The 25,244-nt window shown below is 39.1% G+C and overlaps 1 protein-coding gene and 1 pseudogene across 5 annotated transcripts in view; one reads left to right on the top strand and one right to left on the bottom strand.

Moving 5' to 3' along the window:
• The window catches only part of EXOC6B (exocyst complex component 6B), a 498,452-nt gene that overhangs the window by 152,881 nt on the left and 320,327 nt on the right, over positions 1 to 25,244 (bottom strand). The window lies entirely within an intron of this gene.
• On the top strand, positions 243 to 2,345 carry LOC121165240 (annotated as a pseudogene).

The following is a 25,244-nucleotide window of genomic DNA, read 5'->3' as shown; positions in this document are numbered from 1 at the left end:
TCAGAATTCTTTCTTTTTTTGATTTTTGCATGACAGCCATTCCAACATGGAGGGATGAAACCTCACTGTGTTTTTCTGTTTCCTTGATGACTAGTTATCCTGATACCTTTGCATCTGTCTTTCAGCCATTTATATTTCACACTGAAAAAATGCCAGCTCATAAACCTAACCAATGTTTTAAAATTTTTTAATGTTTATTACAAAGTAAGGGTTTTGCAGACCAACATGGGCCTCCAGTTGTGATGGAGACAGGTGGGGAGAATAAAGGGAGGTGAGAGTAACATGTCTGGGGTGTGGGGGTGGGGGAAAGAGGGTGTGTTGCTTCTTGTTGTTAGACTACATTAGTACCAGGGGATGGAGGTGGTTTCTTGATGCTGCCTCAGGGGCCTCAGTGAGAGGAAGAACATACTGGGGGTGTTATCTGAGTGGTAGATGGGTAAGAGTGTGGGAGGTGTGACTCTGGCCTGTGACACAAAGCTTGTGGCAGAGTTGTTCTGATTCTGATCATCTAATGGATCCTTCTTGCTAGCCGGAAGCTTTCCCTTCAGTGACTACAGCTGAGTCCCTGTGATCACTGAAGAGTGCAGTAGCCTGGCCCAGCCTTCCCCAACACCTGACTCTCCCACTCACTGGAAGGTACCTTTGCCTGGTCAAGGCAACTTTCAGAACCCCTACCCGGTTGTCATCCAGATTAGGATCCTTGAACACAGCACCCACGCAGGCTGAAGCCTGGCCTGGCCTGACCCCAGGCCACCTCTCATGTTTGTCAGCAGCCCTAACGGGATTGCCAGCATCTTAAAGTATTTCCTTTATGTTTTTCTGAGGTAATTTAATGGTTTCAGGTCTCAGATTTAGATCCCTGATCTGTTGTGAGCTGATTTTTTCAAAAATGGTTTTTATTACATACTTTTTTCAGGTGGAGATCCAATTCTCATACCATTTTTAAAGAGACTATTCTTTTTCCAGGATATGATTTTAGCTTGTTTGTAAAAAAAAATTAATTGGTTATAAATGTGTGGATTAATTTTTGGCATTTCTAAGCTGTTCCATTGGTCCAAATTTCTATTCTTCTGGCAATACCATACTGTTTTGATGGCAATTACTTGGTAATATATCTTGATATTTAGCATCGTTATGCTTCAGTTTCATTTTTATTATTAGGATTGGTTTAGCAATTGGGTGTTTCTAGCAATTCCATATAAATTTTAGGGCCATTTTCCCAAGATTTCAGAAGAACCATCTAGTATTTTGGTTGGAGTTGCACTTGAATATATAAGTTGCTTTGGGTAGTATGGGCATTTGAGTGATATTAATTCTTCTGGTCCTTGAATATAAAGATTATCCCATTTTGTTATGTCTGCATTCTATTACTTTCTTTCATGTTTAGTCCTTTCCTTTGCAGAGATTTTTCACAGCTTTGCTTAAATTTATCCCAAAGTATTTAGATTTTTGTGTAGTTATCACGAATAGAACTCATAAGTTCTTTATTAGCCATGAAAACAGTGTTTTAAAAAGTATTGAAATTAGCTGTTTCTGGGGCTGAGATATGGTGGCTGTTTCAAGCTGTGACTGCACAGTCATGGAAAACTGGGTTAAAGCATAATAAGTACCATTACCCAGTTGGGGAGGAAGAGGTGCTACTCCCAGATTACAGCTACACAATGATCTAAAAGAGATAAAGGTACTGATGGAAAAGGCTACTTGGAAAACAGCACATGATACCCTTACAGCAGAAAAATCAAAGATTGAGGCAGAAATAAAAATAAGACATAACATGAATCACAGAAAAAAGCAGAACCTGACAATGAAAAGCCAGCTCTCGTGGTTGCTCCCATTACAACAGGATATACACTGAAAATCAGTAATTACGAATAGGATCAGTCAGATAAGTTTGTGAAAATCTACACTACTTTAATGGGAGTTCACCAAGTTCCCAAAAATAATGTGCAAGTGCATTTCACAGAGAGCTCCTTTGATCCTTTGGTGAAGAATCCAAATAGTAAGAGTTACTTTATGATTGTGAACAATCTGTTGAAGTCTATCTCTGTAGAAGTCAGTTCAAATGAAATCAAGATGGATGAAATCCATATCTTACGTAGAAAAAAAGCAGAAAACACAAAATGGAACTATTGACTCTCATTGAAAAAGAACGCAAAAGAAAGAAAAGGCCTCATATTATACAGAAACAGATCTCAGTGAAGGGTTAATGAATGTTCCAAAGAAAATTTACAAAATGGAGATGATGAATGCACTGAGCTATTAATAAAGCCTGGGTGGAATTGAGAAACAACCTGAAAGAGACAGAATTTTGGGACTTTAAAGTCCATCTGGGAACTGTGATGTAGAAATTCTATTGTTACAATAAGGGAACATGGTAAGCTACACATATAAATTTGTCTGCCAGATAATTATTTAGACATCCTTCTAAGTAAAAGCAATGAATTCTTCATTCCCACTGGAGGATTTATTTAAATAAAATATGCTTATTAAACAGAAAGCTTGATAAAATTAACAAACAGCTAGACTCAAATGAAATTATGACAAGGAAACAAAAAATATCAAGGAAATATCATAAGATACTATCATAAGATACTAATATGAACAATTTTAGATCAATTTTTTTTTTAGAAAGGATGGATAAATTGCAAGGAACATGAAAACTACCAAGTTGAAAATAAAGAAACAGAAAAAATCAGCAAGATAGTAATAAGTAAGAAGACAGAATCTTCAAAAACTTCTCAACAAAGAAAAGCTCTGGCCTTGTGGCTTTACTGATGAGTACAATCAAACATTTAAAGAACTTCATGAATTTCTTCTCCAGTTCTTCTAAAAAACTGGACACAAGGGAACATGTCCAAATGTATAATATGACCTTGTATAAAATTCTTTTTTTAAAGATTTATTTATTTGGAAGTTAGAGTTCGATAAAGACAGAGACAGAAATTTTCCTCCACCAATTGACTTTCACAGAAGTACAATAGCCAGGGCTGGGGCAGACTGAAACCAGAAGCCAGGAATTTCATTCAGGATTTCCCCATGATCACAGGGGCCAAGGCATGTGGGCCATGCCCTGTTGCTTTCCCCAGGAAATTAGCAGGGAGCTGGATTGGAAGTGGAAGCATTGCATCCATAACATGGTTCATTTAGGATGCTGTTGACGAGGCTGCAGGTCAACCTGCTATGTTAGTGCCAAACCTCAATATAAAATTCTTCTAAAGCCAGATGTTATAAGAAAATTACAAGCTAATAACTGATACACAGATGCGAAAATCTTCAACAAAATGTGAGAAAATCAACTTCAATAGCACACAAAAACAACATACTTTGATAAAGTCAAAGTTATTTCTGATATGCAAGCAAAATTCAAGATGCACAAATCAAAAGAAGAAGATATACTACATTAGTGGAATGATTAGAATGGTCAACAAAAAGGATATGCTATCTCCATAGAGGAATAAAGGCAATTTGAAAAGTTCCACACAGTTTAGCGGTTACAAACTCTACACAAATTATTTATAGAATGAAGGTACTTTAAAACAATGATTGCCACATTTGATCAACTACTAGCTAACATATTCAATGAAGAAACAAATAATGATTTAGTTAACTATTACTTTTTTCCTCTAAAATCAATCAACAAGACAATGTTGCTAATTCTTGCCATTTCTAGTCAACGCAATATTACTTCTGGCAGGGTAACATTTGAGGCAAGGTGGAGGCTGGGACTCTGGGGAACAAACTGGCATTGGACTCTGCAGACACATGGGGTGCACATTTCCTTTTCCCTCCCCAAAGGAAGGCATCTACACAAGGTATTGTCCAGGCTGGGGAGAGGGTAACATGGCAATGAGGAACCGTCCTCTTTACTCTCTTCAATATTTTCTTCCCTGTGATACTCAAGGTACTGTTTAACCTTTTACCTAATTCCTTAGCTGCTTTGAAGGTATTTACACTTATATATAGTTGTTTAAACTGAGGTTTCTGTGAGCAAACCAGAGCCACAAAACCCAATTTTGCCATCTTGGCTAGCTTCTACTTTTAATTAGTATTTACCTAAAAAATAGTAATGTTGAGCATATTTTCATGTGTTTACAGGACAGTTCTAAACCATTTTTTTTTTTTTTGGAAAAACAACTCAAGGCTGTTATTGGATAGCATTGCTCATTTATCTAGTATTGATCTTTAGTTCAATATATATTCTGGATATTATTTTTTTATTCAAGTATGTGATTTGCCAACATTTTCTCCCATTCCATGAATTTCTCCTGCACACTACTGATTGCCTTTTCAAGCCTCCAGTTTTTAAAATTTCAAGATTATTTAGTCTAGTTTTTCTTCTTTCCTGTACCTTTGGTTTTATAAGTAAGGAATCATTGAAAAATCTAATACTCTGAAGCTTCTGACCTTAGTTTTTGTCTATGAGTTTTAAGTCTTTAATTTACATGATTGATCTATTTTGTGTTAATTCTGTTTATGAGATGGGTTGAGAGTCCAAATTTCATTATGTTATATGAGAATATCCTATTCCTCCAGTACCATTTATTGAAAACAACTATCTTTTCTCTATTGAATGGTCTTGGTAGTCTTATAAAAAAACCACTTGTCAAAATACACAGAAGTTTATTTCTGGTCTCTATTCTATTCCATTGTTGTTTATGTCTGTCTGTATTCCAATATTAAACTGCTTAGATTACTGTAAGCTTATAGCACCTTCTAAAAGCAGGACAAGTAAATCATCCTGCTTTGTTATTCTTTTTCAAGATTTTTTGAAGGCCTAATTAGTGACCCCTAAGATTCCATTTGAATTTAGAAAGGACTTCTCTATTTCTATGAAAAAAAAAATCCATGAAAATTTCACGGTGATTGAATACAACGTGTAGATTATTTTGAGTAGTGCTACATCTTTAAAGTATTTCAACATATTTATTATTTGTGTATTTGAAAGGTAAAGTGACAGAGACAGATCTTCCATCCAAATAATAGATCTTCACACCCAAATAGCCATGGACTGGACACATTGAAACCAGGAGCCAGGAATCCCAACCAGATCTCCCAGGCAAGATGGTTAGGACTCATTTGGACCTTATTCAGCTGCTTCCCATGCATTTTAGCAATATGCTGGAGTAGCTGTGACTCCAACTGGCACTCTGATATGGTAAGCAGACTTCTAATGCCTGCATCCACCTCTTGAAAATACTAACTTTGGGATGATTACCTGACTTAGTAGTTAAGATGTCAGTTAAAACATCTGTAGCAATCAGACTGCCAGGGTAGAATATTTACTTCTGGCTCTTAGCCTCGGTTTCCTGTTAAGGCAGACATTGAGAAATAAGGTGACGGCTAAAATCACTGGGCTTCTGCCACCCCTGTGTGAGAAATGGATTAAGTTTCTGGCTGTCAGCTTTGGCCAGGTGCAGTGAGCTAACAGATGAAGCTCTCTCATTTTATCTGTTTCTTCCTATTTCTCAAAAAAATATTCTGTATTCCAATTCACAAACAAGATATGTCTTCATTCATGCATTTTCTTTCAATAGTGCTTGATAATTTTCAAGGTACAATCATCCCCATGGTAAACTCTCAAATATTTTATTCTTCGCAAAGCTACTATAAATGGCATTACTATTACAATTTCTTTTTTATATTGTTCACTCTATGAATAGAAATGCAAGTAATTTTTGTAGATAGTTTTTTATATTTGGCTACTTTGTTGAATTTATTAATTTTAACACGGTGTGTGGAATTTTAGCTTTTTATATATAGGATCACAACATCAATGAACAGAGATATTACATGATTACATTTTCACATGTTGAAATTTCCTTGCATTCTAGAAATAAAACCCACTTGATTGTGGCATACAAGCCTTTAAGCAGGAAGCTTAATTAGAAGTGCTGTAGCTAGGGCTGAAGTCAGCATTCTAATATGAGATGCCAATATCACAGGCTGCAGCTTACTTAACAGTGTCATAATGCCAGCCCCAATCATATCTTTCTTATATTTCCAGTTGTGCAATTAAAAAAATACTCTAGTAGTAAATATTTGGATTATAAAGGCAAAAAATGAAAGCAAGAAAAAGTATGTTCCAATCCCTTAGACCTCCTAGAAATTATTTCACAGAAAAGGGGTGGGGTTTCCAACAACAGACACCCATCTATTTATCTGAATCTCAGTGACCAGAAACAGAATTTTTCTCATGCTGGTTCCCATAAGTCATGTGCAAGCTGTTCTGGGAATAAGTTTAGAGCTACCTGTCACAGGGATAGGGCCTGGGGTAGAGTGATTATTGCTGTTCTATGAAATTAAAAAGATGAAAATTAATCAGTGCACAGCACAATGGCTCAATGGCTCACTCTGCAAGTGCAGAATCCCTGTTCCTGTTCCTGTTGTTCCACTTTCTATCCAGTTCCCTGCATGTGATCTGGAAAAGAAGTAGAGGATGACCCAAAGCCTTGGGACCATGCACCCCATATAAGAAATCTAGAAGAGACTCCTGGCTCCTGGCTTCAGATTAGGCCAGCTCTAGCTGTTACGGTCATTTGGTGAGTCAGCCAGTGGATAGAAGATCTTTCTGTCTGCTTCTCCTTATCTCTGTAAATCTCACCTGCCTTTCCAATAAAAACAAGTAAATATTTAAAAAGAGAGAGAGAAAATACAATCACACCCTAAGGTTCAAATATTTAACTAGAATTATTTTTTAATTGTCAAGACTCAAGATTTTCAAATTTCATCGTAGGCAAATTGTGCCAGAAAAACTGTTTTCTAGTTGGAAAGATAATCTTATGGTGTTTTTCCCCTATCTATATTTACCTTTATCATATGACCCAACAATGGCCTTGTGTGGTATTTGGAGAAGTAGATGGAAAATGTATGTCACATGAAAGCCAAGAGGCAGATAGAGCAGTGGTATTCATAATTGCCAAATTTTGGCAACAGTCAATATTCCTTCATTAGGAAAATGCATAAATAAACTGGTAATGCACATAATGGAATGCTATTTAGTGCAAAATTAGCCACACCAGCAAGCCACAAAAAATACAGGGAACACTGGGAGGATCAGGTAGACAAGGAGGATTTTCAAGCCAATGAAACTACCTTCTGTTAAGGTATAACGATATATACATTTGTTCAAACCTATAGAAGGTTCAACAGCAAGAGTGAAGTTTTGTGAAGTATGGATTTTAAATGATAAGGATATGTTGTTGTAGGTTCATTAGTTATGACCACTGTGCCACTCTGGTGTAAAATATTTATAATGGAGAAGGCTATGTGTGTCATATGGCACAGAGTCTACTGGAAATCACTGAACTTGCCAATCAATGTTGATGCTAACTTAAAAATTTTTAAAGATCTACAAATTTTTGAAAAGTAAAGATGACAATAAAGTGAAAAAAAAAAAACCACTACAACTTACTTTCAGAGTCCTTTGTAGGAAATGTAATTGAAACTAAAACAGTCTAACAGCAAATGCCAAGCAGTAGTCCAAATGGTTTTTAAAATTGTTTCTGAAGTTCAATTCTCTCACAGTCTTTTACTCTAAAAGACTAAAAAACAACTCAGTTACCAAAGTGAGTTTGTACAGTATGACTCCCCATAGAGGGAAAAAAAGATTAAGAAAAGCAAAGACAATAATGGCAAAAAAAATGCTATAGTATTTGATTTTCTCTTAATATTCCACAAATGATGGTGAAGGATACCAAACACGTGATAGTACTTGAACTTTAAAGATGAAAGAAACATTTGTAGTAGCTGAGGACTTGAACACCTAACAATAAGGCCCAAAAGGGTCAACTACAGTCTAACCCCTGAAAGTCTGCAAGGTACTTTTCATCCTAGAATGTCTAAAAACAAATCTTCACCTCACATGTTACTTATACACTTACTAGATATTTTCCCATTTATATAGAAAATAATTTATAAAAGCAGCTATATGCATAAAATCATTTTTTCTCTGTAGCTCCAGAGGCTTTGATATTTTCCATAACAACAGTTTCACCATAAGTCTTTTTAGAGTACTGTGAAAAGAAGCCTCTCTCAATTAGGAATGAACTGTGCTTCTTTGTACAATCTCTAGGAAAGTTGAAGATATACCATGAAAGAGGTGAGCTGCCCAAGAAAAGAGAAAGACTAAGCGGTCCAAAGTGTAATCTTATATCCTTGATATATTTTTACTGTGCTTTTAAGGACTTAATTTTATCCATGTGTTTGCTTAACACTGATTATGCTGCTATATGAATACTTACCCAAAGCAATAGCCACGTGAAATTCTACAATGAAAAGAAATTCAGTAGGACATTTGATAAAGCAGTACAAATCAATTTTCTAAAAATGCAAACTGTTTGAGTAATTTTAGAATTTTTAGAAGTATTAAGTGAAAATTCATTTTAAAATAAAAAATATATCTTTTCTAATCTAATGTATGTAAGATACAACCTCAATATCAAATCAGTTTTTTTTAAATCAATGAAATAGTTCATACATTTTTCAGAATTTTTATGTATTCAATATTTACAGCATATTGTCATTTTTGACTAGCCACATTTCGCATGCATTAAAACCATTTGTGGTTGGTAGCTACAAAATGGACAACACAGCTCTAGGTGATATGCTGGGAGGAAAATAGACCCAGATTCAGTGAGGAAGACACACAGGAGTCCTGTGTCCTCTTCAAACCAGCCCTGACCCCACACCTTCCATTTATTTGCCTCTTTCTAAGTTACAAAGCTTCCAATAAGCTTTATAAGTTGTTGTAGCACATTATTGAGCTATAGGGAATTGCAGGTGGTGGGCAGCTACGTAGAAGAGGGCATGCTGGTGTTGGAAGTGCTGCTGTCTGAGACTGATCCCTCAGTTTGTGACATCTGTGCAAACTCTGGGCAGTCAATGCTCAAATCAGATTGAATTGTGGGACCCCTAGTTGGTGTCAGAAATTGTAGTCAGAACACAAAGTCCAATCCAGATTAAATACAATATAATCTGATATTGAGTCCATTTTAATATCTGGATTATAGCTATTCATGTCCTAGCACAAATAATATAAACATTGCATCTAGATATAATAAAAAATACGCATTTTCCCTACATGGTTATTCGTCACAGAATAAAAATGTAAAGGTACTAAACTAGACTTAGGATCTACCTTATCAGAGAACATAAACTTGCTAAGACATAAACTTGCTAAGTTCCATTTAGGAGCTTGCTATCGCTCTTTCTCTTTTCTTCCTAAAACAACAACAAAATGAAAGACAGAGAATCTCTGCCAATGGAATCAGAAATGTTCAACTGGATTAACTAAGGGGTAGTCAAGGAACTGACTTTGGATACAACAGGAGCTCTAGAGGCAGTAGGAATTTGAACTCTAAGTACTAGCTACAAGAGAGTACGTTTGGCATTTAAAGTGAACTTAGGTTTGAGGAAAAAGGAAATGAACTTATTCTTAAAGTACATAAGCAACCTTTTTTCCATGACAGATGGTTGTTTTTAAAAGAATATCTTAAGTGCCAGGAGTATAGGAGATAAATGAGTATTTCAAGTATTAAAAGCACTCTAGTCCTTAAAATGGTCCCAAGTTGAAAAAACCCTCAAAAATGCTTTTTTTGTAGAGAAGAGAACCTCACCCTTTTCTCTGGTTAATTGCCTGAGTAGGGGATTATGCTACACCTTGTTTCCATCCACTGACAGGCAGAACGCTGACAAAGAGACTCCAGTGAGTCAGAAGGGAAGGGCAGGCCTAAAGCAGTCCAACTGCTGGAAGCTGGTAAAATGTTGAAGAGACCTGAAGTTCTCCAGAAAGCCACATCATTCAGAAAGAAAGGACAGAAAAAAGACAGAAAGAAATGAAGGATTATTAGATAAATGTTACTGACGCTTATTAAGAAAATAAAAACATTTTTCCTCTTGGTTATATTAGATAAAATGTTTGGCATTCTTTACAACTAAATAGACAAGAGTCATTAGGCTTAACAATGGCAACACAAGAAAAATAACTGTTGAAATTTTAAGAAGCAGTAAAGTAAAGCCCTCTTTTCATCTCTTTCAAGCTGAGAGAGTGGTTGACACTGATTCATCATTTTCATCCTCCATTCATTTTTCGATTCTATTCAATCCAGTTTTTACTATCTGACTCTATGAAAAATACTCTTCCTCAAGTCTATTTCTTCTTCCTTCTGACTATAGCAAAACTTTGGTCAGTTCTTAGACATTTTCCTGCACCCTAAAACAGCTGGGTCATCTTTACATTGGTTTAAGTATCACTAACTCAAAAACATGAATATCTGAAATGTCCCCAAATCCAAAACTTGAGTGCTAATAGGAGGCCATTAGTGGGAAATTCCACACCTGGCATCATCTGATTGGCTGCAGTCAAAGCAATTATTCATGGGAGAGGCAAGACTGCAGCAAAGGGTGCAGAGATCAGGATGGAGCACAGGTCATGCAGAGCTAGGCTCTTACACCAACTTGTCTGCATGAGCCAGGGATACTAGGCCTAAGCATCATAGGCAAAGGATGAGACAGGTGAGGCCTAAGTCAATAGGGTCAGAGAAACCCCTGGCACGCATGTAATCTAAGGCCGGTTGGGGTTCCCACTGGTGCGTGTGGGGGCAGGAGTGGGGGCTGCATTCTGGTCTGGAGATGGCTGCAGTATCCTTTGACACAAGTTTGAACTGGGACTGTTCACACCTAGCCAGGATAGACTCTGGCACCATCTGGTGCTCTGGAGAAGCAGGGTAGATATAGGACGGACTACAGTAGGTCTCTGTCCCTACTGTGTGAGCAGTGTCTGGGTATGGACGAGCCTTGGCTGAGCTGTAATGTCCAACAGTAAGAACCAGAATGGGTTGAAGGCCAGTCAGGAAAGGCCACTGATACTGCCAGGACAGGAGGTGCACTAAGTAGCACAAGCCCATGGACCCACCAGTATGTGCGAGAATTGTCATAGGGAGAGATTCTGATGGAGGATCTTGGGAAACTCCCTTGTCAGGACACAGTCCCTGCAGGTAAGCTCAAGAACCATGATAGGGAGCAACAGTATACATTTGGCATAGGTCAGGGACAGACCAGGTTGAATCAGTTCACATTACCCACTGGCAAACCCAAGCACCAGAACAGTGTGTGGGTCGGGCCAAGTTTGGTCATAACACATACCAATGCACATTACAACTGGGACTGGGTGCCTATTAGGCTGGGCTAGGCTGTAACCCTCACCAGCATCAGCTGGAATTGGGGGTGAGCCAGGCCAGGCCAGGCTACTACACCCACTGGCAAATGTCAAAGTGAGGTGGACCATGCCAGACTGGACCACAGCACCCAACCAGCACACGTGAGAACCAGTGAGAGAGCAGACAAAGCCAGTGGGTGGGGGGATGTGGAGGACTCCCCTGCTGAACAGCCATTCCCACTGGAGAGCGTGAGCTGGCGTGGGGACAGATCAGACCAGGCAGGGCTATAACAACTGTGGGCCTCTTGTGAGCTAGATCAGGGAAAAGCCAGGCTTGGTAGACTGTTACTACTAGTGTAAGCATAAATTAGAGTGGGTGAGGGTTGGTTCAGTTTTGTCGCAGGATCAGCTGGCAGAGGCTGGCACTGGGGATAATTCTGTCAAGTTAAACTGCAGAACCACCTGGAGAGTACATAGTCCAGGAGTGGGAGTGGCCTAGTAGGAAAATAGTGCGCACCTCCCTCTTGGGTTACCACTCCCACTGGAGAGCATGAAAACCTGTCCATGTAGAACAAGTCTGTGGTACATACTGGCAAGCACGGGAACCAGGGTAGGGGGCAGGCCTGGTGGGGGTTATGGAGAGTCGCCCTGACTAGGCTACAGCTCCCATCGGGTTGCGTCAGGGTGGAGTATAAAGTTGGCAGGATCGGGCTGGACTGCAACACCCACTGGTTCGCATGGAAGACAAGGCTGGTAACAGAACCGATTCAGCAATCGCAACCACCAGTATATGCATATGCCAGTTGGGGCGACGGACAGTGCTGGGCCCTGTACTGGCAAGCACACACAAGAATCAGGTCTGGGATCACCTCAGACAAAGTTTCTTTGGGGAACCCTCAACTGAACTGCTGATCTCAGAACTCCAAACATGAAGAAACTATGTCAGTCAGTGGATTCTGAAGAAAGTTCATCGCACTTAGAACAGCGAGATTGTCAGCAATTCAGACCTGTTGTACTATTAAAACTGCATAAGCAGAACCCTAGGAGCATGCCCCACATCGGGGACCTGGGGTGGGTGGGAGACTGGGTGGGGTTTTTCCACTTATCTCTTCCCTTAATCCGGATACAGAAAAAAAATAATATTAATGTGGAAATAATGGTCTTACCCACTTTCCTGTAGCCCTTGGCCCTTTGTGTCCTAATTAACTATGTAAAGATTATTAAAATAAAAGATTTTAAAAATTGTAAAAAAAAAAGAAATTAATGTTGAAAATAAGTTCATTGCATTTATTTCACTAATATGAGTGGGATAGTTAGGCCATATGGTGGATCAATTTTCAGATTTTTGAGCAATCTGCATAATGTCTTCCATTATAGCAGTTGACTTTTCTACCACGAGTGCATTAGTGTATTTTTCTCCACTTCTTAGCCAGCACGTTATTTTTTGTATATTTGCATGATTGGCAAAACTAAAACTATGGTGATATGAAAACTCAAAATTAATTTTATTTGCATTTCCCTGATAGCTAGTGATCTTGAGCATTTTTTCATGTGTCTTTCTGTTGATCATTTTTATTATTTCCTTTGAAAAATGTCTGTGCCTGTTTTTTGCTCATTTCTTCACTAGAATATTTATTTTGCTGTAATTGCTTTTCCTGAACTCCTTATACATTTTACATATTAATTCTTTATCAAATAATTTGCAACTATCTTCTCCCATTCTGTCAGTTGCTTCTTCACTTTACTGAGTGATTGCTGTGCAGAAGTTTGTTAACTCTATGTAAATAACATTTGTTCAATTTTTTTTTTTTGCCTGTGCTACTCCATCTTATTCAAGATGCCTTGGCTTATGCCAATGTCATACAGTGTTCCTCCCTTATTTTCCTCTGACACTTTTATGGTTTCATGTCTTAGGTTTAGATCCTAAATCCATTCTGAGCTGATTTTTTTTTATATTGTGTGTAAGGCAGGGGTCTTGTTTCATAATTCTAATTGCACAGATCCAATTTTCACAGCATCATTTGTTCAAGATACTGTCCTTTCTCCAGACAGTGTTTTTAATTCATTTGTCAAAGATTTAGCTGGTTGTACATTCGTGGTTTAATGTCTGGGATTTCTAGTCAGTTTTGGTGGTTTACAGTTCTCTTTGTCTTATCTTTTTCTAGTTTTGAAATTAAGGTGATGCTGTCCACATAATAGAAGAAATTCAGGAAGAATCATTTTCTTTCAATTGTTTTGAGTAGTTTTAAATAGTATTGGTATTTGTTTTTACATAACAAGTTGGTAGAATTCGCTTGGTCCTGGATTTTTCCTTGTTGGGAGGGGCTTTGCAACATAACAAATCTTTTTCCTTGAGATTTATTTAGGTTTTCTATGTTGTCTTTCCTCAATTTTAGTAAATTATAATTGTCCAGAAATCTACCCAGTTCTAGATTTTCCAATTTCCTGCCATAGAGCCATTTGTAGCAACTCCTAATCATTCTAGTTATTTCTATGTATCAATTGTAACACTTTCTATTTCATTTATGATCTTATTGGTTTAGATATTCTTCCCCCCCCTTTTTATTGGTTGACCCAGTATTTTATCAATTTTGTTTATTCTTTCAAAAAACTAGCTCTTCATTTCATTGATCTTTACATGGTTTGTTTCAATTTTGATTATATATTCTCTAATTTTTGCTGTCATTTTCTTCTAATTTTGGGTTTGGCTTGTTCTTGTTTTTCTAGGTACCATGTTGCATTGTTTGATCATTTATTTGATGCCTTTCAAATTTGTTCGAGTTGGCCCTGATTGCTATAGATGATATTCTTTTTTGATATTCTTTTTTTTTTTTACAGATTTATTTTTATTTTTATAGTAAAGTCAGATACACAGAAAGGAGGAGAGACAGAGAGAGGAAGATTTTCTGTCAAATGATTCTCTCCCCAAGTGACTGCAATGGCCAGTCTTGTGCCAATCTGAAGCCAGGAGCCAGGAACCTCTTCCAGGTCTACCACGTGGGTACAGGGTCCCAAGGTTTTGGGCCGTCCTCAACTGTTTTCCCAGGCCACAAGCAGGGAGATGGATGGGAAACGAGGCTGCTGGGATTAGAACTGGCACCCATATGGGATCCCAGTGCTTTCAAGGCAAGGACTTTAGCCACTAGACCACCATGCCGAGCCCCTTTAGATGATATTCTTAACATTGCTTTTGCTGTATCCCACAAGTTTTGGTAGTTTGTGCTGTAATCTTTATTTGTTTCCAGGGATTTTCTGATTTTCTGATTTCCTGGTTTATGCTCTTAAATTATGGCCAAATAGAAATGAAGAGTTTACTGGCAATAGCCTTAACAACAATAATTTAGTGTCAAAAAATGAAATATGTAAAATGTATCAGCATAAACATTTAGACACAAACAAGAGAAGTGAATACATAAGAAACTTTTGGGGAAATCAGGGTTATTGCAAATATTAAGGCTTTGGCTTGTGTGAGTAAAAAATGGAAAGCACAACTGATTTGATGGAAGGAGACATCTGTGGTAAAGAAACAGAATCATATTTATTTGAAATGGTGTTTGGAGTTGATTGACAGAGCAGAAAATGATGGATGGACATATACTGTTCTGGGGCTAAGAATAAGGCCCTCTGGTTCAAATTAAGATGAACTGCTACTTCTAATGCCTTATTTATTCTTAAAAATGCTTATGAATATTTTCAATCAAATAAACTATATTCAAGATCTTTTTAAAGTAATGTATTTTTTAAGCTTCCTATAAGAAAACCAGTAAAAAAAAAAAAAAAACTTCAGAGATTAAAAAGTTATGATGTGGGCCCAGGATGGTAGCCTAGGGACTAAAGTTCTCCCCTCGCATGTGTTGGGGTCCCACATGGGTACTGGTTCTAACCCTGGCAGTTCTGCTTCATTTCTAGCTCCCTACTGGTGGCCTGGGAAAGGAGTCAAAGACAGCCCAAAACCTTGGGACCCTGGAACTATGTGGGAGACCCTGAAGAAGCTCCTGGCTCCTGGCTTCGGATTGGCTCAGCTCCAGCTCTTGTGGCTGCTTGGGGAGTGAACAGATCTTCCTCTCTGTCTCTTCTCCTCTCCGTATGTCTGCCTTTCCAACTAAAAAATAATAGATTTTTAAAAAGTTATTATGATGTACTCCTCTAACAGTAACAAGACATGCTTTACCAAGGATGGAATATGGTGAAGGGATGTGACATTAGCAAAATATTTTACATATTCATATTTGAAATGGCATTTTCTAATCTTTGTGGTACTAGAAAAGGTATAATCAGCAAGAAAAATCTGAACAATTGAAATAGGGACTAGTCACCTCAGAGATGAGCCAAAGATCACATCTAGAATTCACAGAGAACTTTAAGAGTTGTGAGTTTGCTGGAGGCAAAGAAACTTAACTGGAATGATCCTTTATGTAATAGATTCTTTGTATTACCTCATCAGTAATACTTCCCAGGAACCATCCAAAGCAATATTTGCTACCAGAAAGATACTTTATGTTGGACAGTCTGTGGAAGCTAGTAGCACAGTCTGACAGTGATGTATGATAATGTTATAGAGGAATGATCCATCTCCATTTTCTTGACAAAGATGCCATCTCAGGCCATGGTGAGGAGGAACAGGCTGCCTGGCAGAATGGCTCAAGTTGGCAGCATCTACTATCAAATGTCTGCATGTCTGGCAACTAGGCTCAGAGAAACAATGAGCACCTTATCTCTTGGAATTTAAGGACCTTCAGCCCCAAAAACCAAAACAGTTGTTGAGTGGGCACTACTCACTGACCCATGTCTGATACAAGGCCTAGCACAGGGTATTGGAACTGTCATCCATTGCCAAGGAAGTGACATTACTGTTTTAGCATCAAACAGGCCTATTTGGGCTCTCCATTGCTGGGAAGGACCTATCATGAAAGCATAACATCTGGCATAATGATATTTGTAGGAATAGAAGGCAACAAACAAAGTGGGTTTTTAAAAGTGTTTTAAATGATTTTTCAAGTTTCAAGATTTTATTTAACACAAAGAAAATGTGTAGCTATGCTGTCTATTCATTTGCTTTGCTATGCAGCCTGATTTTGGAATGATGATCTATTTTTTATGGAGGTAAGGCATTTATAATTTGTGCTCTTCCCACACCATTTTATATCTTAGCTAAAATCAGAGCTTAGAAAAACAGGTGAGGAGCTGGGAAGTGGAAGGAAGATAAAGCCAAACAATTTTTAAGTTTCCAAATTGCAGCGGTTGATTAAGAGTTATGTGCTTAAGAAAATGATACCACGAGAGGAGGAAGATGGCCGACGTAGGAGGAAGACTGTGAGGGAGCAGCTAGTGAGAGAGGGATAGAACGCTACAGAAGCAGCAAAGAGGAACAGCAGGGAACCGCAGGGAGAGGTCCGTGAAGCTCCCTGGGACAGTGTGGAGCCAAAAAGATCCACACAACTCGGAAGAACAACGAGAACGGAGCAGGGCAAAGGCAGAGAAACCGACATCCCACTCCAGACCTGCTGAGTCACTCTTGAAAACGGCCTGACAGGAGACGCGGCCAGCTCGGAGGCGGGGAGATCAGGGGGATCGTCACCGGCGGGAGGCCTTCGGCAGCGGTGGAGGCAGACTGCAGCGGCCGGACGTTTGGTGAGCTGGGGGTTGACGTGGCAGCCTCCGCATTTCTTGCCCCCTGCTGAGGCTACAGCCTCAGAACGCGGAGCAGACGGCCGAAACTGTTGGGTCTGTGTGGAACTACGTACAGTGGTGTTGTGTTGGTGGCTGAGGGGGCCCCGGGAAGGCGCATCGGATGTTCTTGCGCTGAGGGGACCAGTGCGGCTCGGTGCGCAGAGGTAGCTGGCGAGGGTCTGGAGTCCCCCACATCCTGCCTGGTGAGTGCTTGAAACCACCAGGACTCTGAACGCCGCACCGAGCGGGCTGGGCGCCCCGCCTACAGCAGCAGCACCTCCGTAGCGCAGGTGTCAGGTGACAGGAGAACTCCTGCACCAAACTGACACGGTGCGAACCTGCCGCCGTGAAGTCATTATAACAGGGCGCCTGGGCCACTCCTCCGCTAAGGGCCTGTGTGGGGGAGCCACACGGGAGCAGGGGCTCTGAACACCCACACACCACGAGTGGTGGATTCACTGCATAAGAGCCACGCCTGGAAAGTGCCTCACCCACAGTCCCGTGTGTGGGAGACGCACCAGGTGGGCTCTGAAAAACCCTGCAGTCCCTGACACGGAGAACGCAGGGAGAAAGCACATAAAACCTTCTACGCCCTGCGGATTCCCGTGAAGGGAGCACACCCAGAGAGCGCCTCCATCCCGCCACGCCCTGGGGTGTCACACCTGTAGAAGAGGTGCCCAGAGTGTGCCTGGAATCCACTGGGCCCCCAAGGTGGTGCTCTACAGCCCCGGGCCCTGAGAACGCACCAACGGTGCCTTGAAAATTACCACGCCCGGCAACACCACGCCTACAGGCTCCAATCTCTACAGGAAAGCACCTGACAGCCCCTCAACACACGGGCCCATTTGCCTCACCAGAATACACCAACGCAATGGGAAAAACCACCAGAAAGAGTTGTGCTCCAGATGAAAGAGCCAGCACCCCACCAAACAAGGGCCAAAAGCCATTATCAATATCGACGATACGAGATGAAGACATGGAAGTGTTACCAACAAAGGAATTGATGAAAATAATGCTAAAATCTCTCAGAGACGTGGACATAAAGCTGGAAGACCTCCAGAACCGCATAATCACCGAAATACAACAAATCAAAACCAAACTGGATGCCCAAGATAATAAGATTGAAAGCCTCATCAACAGAATAAATGCGGCAGAGGAAAGGATCTCTGAAACAGAAGACACACAAAATGAAAGTGCCCAGCGAATTAAACAGCTGGAGACAAACCTCAGCAAAACTAATAAAATGATGCAAGAGATGAAGGATTACCTTAGAAAATTGAATATTCGGATCATCGGCCTCCCCGAGGGAGTAGAAAGAGAATCTGGGATGCAAGCAGTGCTCGATGAAATTATACAGGAAAACTTCCAAAACACTTGGAACACGAACCCACCCCGCATACAGGATGGACAGAGAACTCCCAACAGACATGATCCAAAGAGATCTTCACCCAGACACACGGTGCTCAAGTTCTACTCCAATGAAGACAAAGAAGGAATCCTGAGACAAGTACGAAGTAGAGAAAAGATCACATACAGGGGAAAACCCATCAGAATCACTGCTGACTTCTCCGAAGAGACCCTACAAGCAAGGAGAGAATGGACAAAGATCTTCCAAGTCCTGAAACAAAACAACTGTCAACCAAAAATAATCTACCCAGCAAAGATCTCATTTGTATATGAGAACGAAATCAGATACTTCAATAGCAAAGAAAAACTAGAAGAATATGTCTACACAAAACCAGCTCTGCAAAGTCTCCTTAGAAATGCGCTAGTCCCGGACAAAAAGGAGGCAAATCACAAACAAAGTTGGCAAATAAGAAGGTCTCCAAACTAAAGGCCGCACCAACAAGACAATTACATAGGCAACAACACACACACAACACAATCACATGGCAGGGCAAAATTGCAACCTCTCAATTTTAACTCTCAACACAAATGGTCTAAATTCACCAATCAAAAGACAGAGATTAATAGAATGGATCATCAAACAAGACCCAACCATCTGTTGCCTACAAGAAACGCATCTAACCAGAAAGGATGCAAAGAAACTGAAAGTGAAGGGATGGAAAAAGATATTTCACGCCAATAGACGAGAAAAAAAAGCTGGGGTAGCTATCCTAATTTCAGACGAGATAGATTTCATTCTAACTAACATCAAAAGAGACAGGGAAGGCCATTTTATACTGGTGAAAGGAATGATCCATCAAGAAGCAATCACCATCATTAATGTTTATGCACCGAATCTTAATGCACCTACTTACGTAAAGCAATTACTTACAGACTTAAGGGAAGACATAGACACCCGCACAATTCTTGTAGGCGATCTCAACACACCTCTAACAACAATGGACCGGTCTACGAAACAAAAACTCAACAAAGAAACAACAGAGCTCACACAAACAATAGAACAACTGGACTTAGTAGACATATATAGAACTTTTTATCCTAAGGCCACAGACTATACCTTCTTCTCAGCGGTGCATGGCACCTTCTCCAGAATCGACCACATGATAGGACATAAAGCGAATCTAAACAACTTCCAAAACATTAGTATCATACCATGTACCCTCTCAGACCACCATGGGATGAAACTGGAAATCAACAACTCAAAACTCCCCAGGAAGTATAGGCACTCTTGGAAATTGAACAATATGCTATTAAACGAACAATGGGTCAGAGAAGAAATTAAAGATGAGATCAAAAAATTTATGGAAACCAATGAAAACTCTGATACAACATTCCAAAACTTGTGGGACACCGCCAAAGCAGTGCTACGAGGTAGATTCATCGCAATCGGAGCCCATGTCAAGGCCCAAGAAAGACGCCAAATACAGGAACTAACCTCACACCTCCAGGATCTGGAAAAACAGCAGCAGAAGAGTCCCACACACAATAGGAAACAAGAAATCATCAAAACAAGGGAGGAGATAAACCAAATAGAAATCAAAAAAACTATACATAAAATCAACAAATCAAAAAGTTGGTTTTTTGAGAAAATAAACAAAATAGACACTCCACTGGCCCGATTGACCAAAAAAAAACAAGAGAAAGTGAGAATCAATAGCATTAAAGATGAAAAAGGCAACATAACAACAGACACTGCAATCATTAAGAAAATAATTAGAAATTACTACAAAGAACTGTACTCCCACAAATTTGAGGACCACCAAGAAATAGAAAAGTTCTTGGACTCCCACCACTTACCAAAACTCAGTCCGGAGGCAACTGCAGAATTAAATAAACCCATAACCGAGGTAGAGATTGAAACAGTCATCAAAGATCTCCCAACGAAAAAAAGCCCAGGCCCAGACGGCTTCACTACAGAATTCTACAAAACATTCCGAACAGAACTAACCCCAATCCTCTACAAGCTCTTCAAAACAATAGAGGAGGAAGCAACCCTCCCAAACTCATTCTATGAAGCTAACATCACCTTAATCCCAAAACCGGACAGAGAACCATCAGAGAAGGAAAACTACAGACCTATTTCTCTGATGAACATTGATGCTAAAATTCTCAACAAAATCCTAGCCAATAGAATTCAAAAAATCATCAGACAGATCATTCATCCGGATCAAGTAGGATTCATCCCTGGAATGCAGGGATGGTTCAACATTCGGAAATCCATAAATGTTATAAACCACATCCAAAAACTGCAAAACAAGAACCACATAATAGTTTCAATAGATGCAGAAAAAGCTTTCGACAAAATCCAACACCTCTTCATGCTAAAAACTCTAGCCAAAGTAGGCATAGATGGGAAAATCCACAACATAATCAAAGCAATTTATGAAAAACCCAATGCCAGTATCATACTGAATGGAGAAAAGCTAGAACCCTTCCCACTGCGATCTGGAACAAGACAAGGGTGCCCGCTATCACCACTGCTATTCAACATAGTCCTAGAGGTACTTGCAGAGGCCATAAGACAAGAAAAAGAAATCAAAGGCATACGTATAGGAAACGAAGAAGTCAAGCTTTCACTATATGCAGATGACATAATCCTGTACATAGAAAAACCAGGAGACTCAATACAGAAACTGCTAGAACTTATACGAGAGTTTGGCAGAGTGGCGGGGTACAAAATTAATGAACGAAAATCAACAGCCATAGTGTACGCAAATAACACCAAGATGGAAGAAGATCTAACCAACAGGATACCATTCAAAATAGCAGAGAGAAGTATGAAGTATTTGGGAATAAATTTAACCAAAAGCGTAGGAGACCTATTCGAAGAAAACTACAAACTATTTAAAAAGGAAATTGAACAAAACCTCAAAAGATGGAATAACATCCCGTGCTCCTGGATAGGCAAAATCAATATCATTAAAATGTCTATACTACCACAAGCAATATACATTTTCAACGCAATTCCAATCAAATTGCCCAAAACATTCTTCACGGAACTGGATACAATGATTCAAGAGTTCATCTGGAAACACAAAAAACCACGAATAGCTAGAACCATCCTGAAAAATAAGAAGTTAGCAGGGGGAATCACAATCCCGGACCTCTGGACATACTATAGAGCAGTGGTTATCAAAACAGCCTGGTACTGGCACAAAGACAGAAAGGAAGATCAATGGAATAGAATAGAAGCACCAAAAGGGAACCCACACAAATACAGCCAATTAATCTTTGACAAAAAGACCAATGACAACTCAAGCAAGTGGGAAGGACTCTTTAGTAAATGTTGTTGGGACAACTGGCTGATAGCCTGTAGAAACAAAAAGATAGACCCACATCTATCACCATACACTAAGATCCAATCTACATGGATAAAAGACCTAAACCTACATCCAGAAACCTTCAAACTCTTGCAGGAAAATGTAGGAAATACCCTGCAAGACCTAGGAGTAGGTTCCGACTTTCTAAGAAGGACACCAAAAGCAATAGCAGTTGAGAACAGAATAAACAAATGGGACCTCATCAAACTAAGAAGCTTCTGTACAGCAAGGGAAACAATCAACAAAGTAAAAAAGCAACCCACAGAGTGGGAGAAGATCTTTGCACACGATATAGGCGATAGGGGGCTAATTTCCAGGATATACAAAGAACTTCAAAACAACCAAAAAACCAAAACAAACAAACCACTCAAGAAATGGGCACGGGAAATGGGCAAACATTTCACAAAGGAACAAGTCCAAATGGCAAACAAACATATGAAAAAATGTTCCAGCTCCCTAGCAATAAGGGAAATCCAAATTAAAACATCGATGAGGTACCACCTAACACCAGTAAGATTGGCCCACATAAACAAGAACACCAACGACGCTTGCTGGCGAGGATGCGGGGAAAAGGGAACCCTACTCCACTGCTGGTGGAGCTGCAAATTGGTACAGCCTTTATGGAAATCAGTCTGGAGAACACTCAAACAACTCAAAATCTGCATACCATATGACCCAGCAATAGCACTCCTAGGAATATATCCAAAACACCTGTTTTACGACAAACCAACATGCATCCCTATGTTCATTGCAGCACAATCAGTAATTGCAAAAACATGGAAGCAACCGAAATGCCCATCAGCAGAAGATTGGATAAGAAAGCTTTGGTTCATCTACTCCATGGAATACTACTCAGCTATTAAAAAAAACAAAATGCAGTTCTTTGTGGCTAAATGGGCACAACTGGAAACTATAATGCTAAGGGAAATGAGTGAATCCCAAAAGATTAGATACCACATGTTTGCCTTGATTTAACCTGTAATTTTTTGTTTGATTGTTGGTTATTTTTTGAACCTGTCATTGATACTGTCTCAACCCAGATGTTTCGAAGAATGGAACTTGCATTATTTTTAACATATTGTCTACCCATTACTATGTCAATTAATTCCATAATGTTGTATATTGATACTGAGGCCTTGTTGGGGCTTTTAACTGACCGGATCTTTACTCTGTTAGACCTATCTTCAGACCATAGAAGGTCTCCCCAAGAGGCCACTGAACTTATCTGGACAATAAGACGCTGAACTTTATGCTAGGCATGTGTTTGCAAGCAATGAATCTCAACTGAACTTGAACTATGGTTATGCAACAAGGTGGAGGAATCCACCATGGGGGGAGGGGTATGGGAGGGGTGGGGGGGATCCCCAGCGCCTATAAAACTGTACTACATAATACAATGTAAGGAACAATTAAAAAAAAAAAAAAAAAAAAAAAAGAAAATGATACCACACTATCATCTCTATTTTTAGCTTATAAATCCCCACACTTGAGCTTTAAATTTGATCTCTCACATAAGATATCTGTTATGTCAAGTCCTACAGACTATAAAGAACACAATCATGAATGAATCGCTCATTATTGTATATGTATGTATATTTCTATAATTGCTAACTTAATACGTATATACACATATGAGGATGAAAGCATTATTGCGAAAAACATTATAAAATATTTTTCTGATTTCATTAAGTGGTCAGTCAAAAGCCAAAACTAATTTTTTTAATGGAAGAAGTAATTGTCTTCCTCGTATTAAGTCAGTAACAACTATCCTTTGATTTTTACTTGTGAAGAACACCTTAAATTCTATGAATAAAATTTCTTTTTCTGCATATGAATATGACATCCATCATCAAACTGCTGACCTTAATGTTTCTCAGATCGACAGGGCAAAAAGGTAAAGGTTGTTTTGAAAGTGTGATTTAAAAGGATGAGGCTGAGAATAGCTGCTAACAAATCTGAAATTAAGGACACTAGAACACTCAAATGTCTTTCAGTGGCCTAACCACAGAACATCTTTTAGTAAAGGAGGCACTTGTTCTTTTCCTATAATCTAGTTATAACAGACATAAATTTTTTAGTTGGTTAAAGCTTCCTCCAGCTTGTCTCTTTGAAACCTACAAGTCTTGAAAAGAATCCTTTGGATAAAGCACAAAAAAATATACTCCAATTAGAAAGGTAAAAAATTTCAACATTTTTCAATGAGAATCCCTTAGCAGGAAATGGTGCTGCTTGCTATGATGTTGGAAGATTTCCCAGATTCATTTAATATCACAGGCAGCCAGTTTTTCTTTTAGAAATCCATACTGGGGGCTGCTGCTAAAGCATATCAGGTTAAGCCACAGCCTGGGCTGCCAGCATCCCATGTGGGCATCCGCTCCACTTCTATCCCACTGTCAGTATTCTGGGGAAGCAGCTGAGGACGGACTAGATCACTGGGCTTTTGCACCATGTGGGAGACTAAAATAAGCCCCTGGCTCTTCTTTGGACTGGCCCAGCACTAGTCAATCAGGCCATTTGAAGAATGAACCAGCAGAGAGAATATCCCTCTCTTAGTCTCTCCTTCCTCTACATAACTATCTTTCAAAAAAATAAATAAAAATATTTTTAAAAAAGAAAATTCATATCTATCAGAATTCAGGCCCAGACAACCAGGTTTCACACATAAAAAAAGTCTTCAGATTATTTAACCTCCTCTGATGTGTGGAACTGCTTAGCTACCATCCTTCAATGGTAATACTGCCTGAATCCACAGCTATTGACCAGTTAGAACTTCTTAAACCAAAATTATACAAAAGGTAATAGCACAAAGCTAACTTAGATAATCCTGCCTTGTGGAACTACATCTAAGTTCTTTCAGGAGAAAAAGTGACTTTATTTCAATGGTCATTGAATTTATAAGAGCCCTTAACAGCATATCACGGATGGAAACCATAATAAATATCTTCAATTTTTTTCAGAGTTTACAAATACTTATATACTAGGATCTATAAAGCATTCCACATGATTATCCTATTTAACTCTGTTACCAACTATTTAAAAACAACACTCTTGCAGTTTCTAAACTTTTATGAAAGACTGCAATATCTTAGAACTAAATCAACATTGGGGAATCCTCTTTTATAAGTTTCTCTTATTACACAAATAAAGAACTTAAGGCCCAAGAATGTTTAATGAATATCTAAGACCACATAATTACTTTGTGGCAAACTGAAGGTTTCCAATCTGGTACTCTTTCCAATGAGGATGACAGTAATTATGTGGCTAATCAGTATTTATAATAGTGACTACTCAAATATTTCAACAAACTATGAGATAGGTGCAATTGTATATTCATTTTAGATATGAGATTTGGAGGAGAACTTAAACATGTACAAATTATTAAACTGAAGATTCAGGTCTCAAAGGACAATCTATTCTCATCACCTAAGATTTAAAAATTACATAACATATAGCTGGCCTACACAGATGGTGGTTACTAATAGCTTCAAGTCGAAAGAAGTTGCTGGCATAAGACAAGTATTAAAATCGTTAAACACTGATTCTTCTGTTGTACCTTTCTTTAAAATTTTATTTATTTTCATTTAATTTGAATGGCAACAACACACAAAGTGATGCAGAAAGAGATCACGTATCTACCAGTTCACTTCCCAATGATCACAACAGCCAGAGCTGAGTCAGACTGGAGCCAGCAG

Source organism: Ochotona curzoniae, unplaced genomic scaffold (assembly GCF_017591425.1).
Source record: "Ochotona curzoniae isolate NIBS_2020 unplaced genomic scaffold, NIBS_Ocur_1.0 contig_883, whole genome shotgun sequence".
Lineage (NCBI taxonomy): Eukaryota > Metazoa > Chordata > Mammalia > Lagomorpha > Ochotonidae > Ochotona > Ochotona curzoniae.
This window is presented reverse-complemented; position numbering and strand designations above follow the sequence as displayed.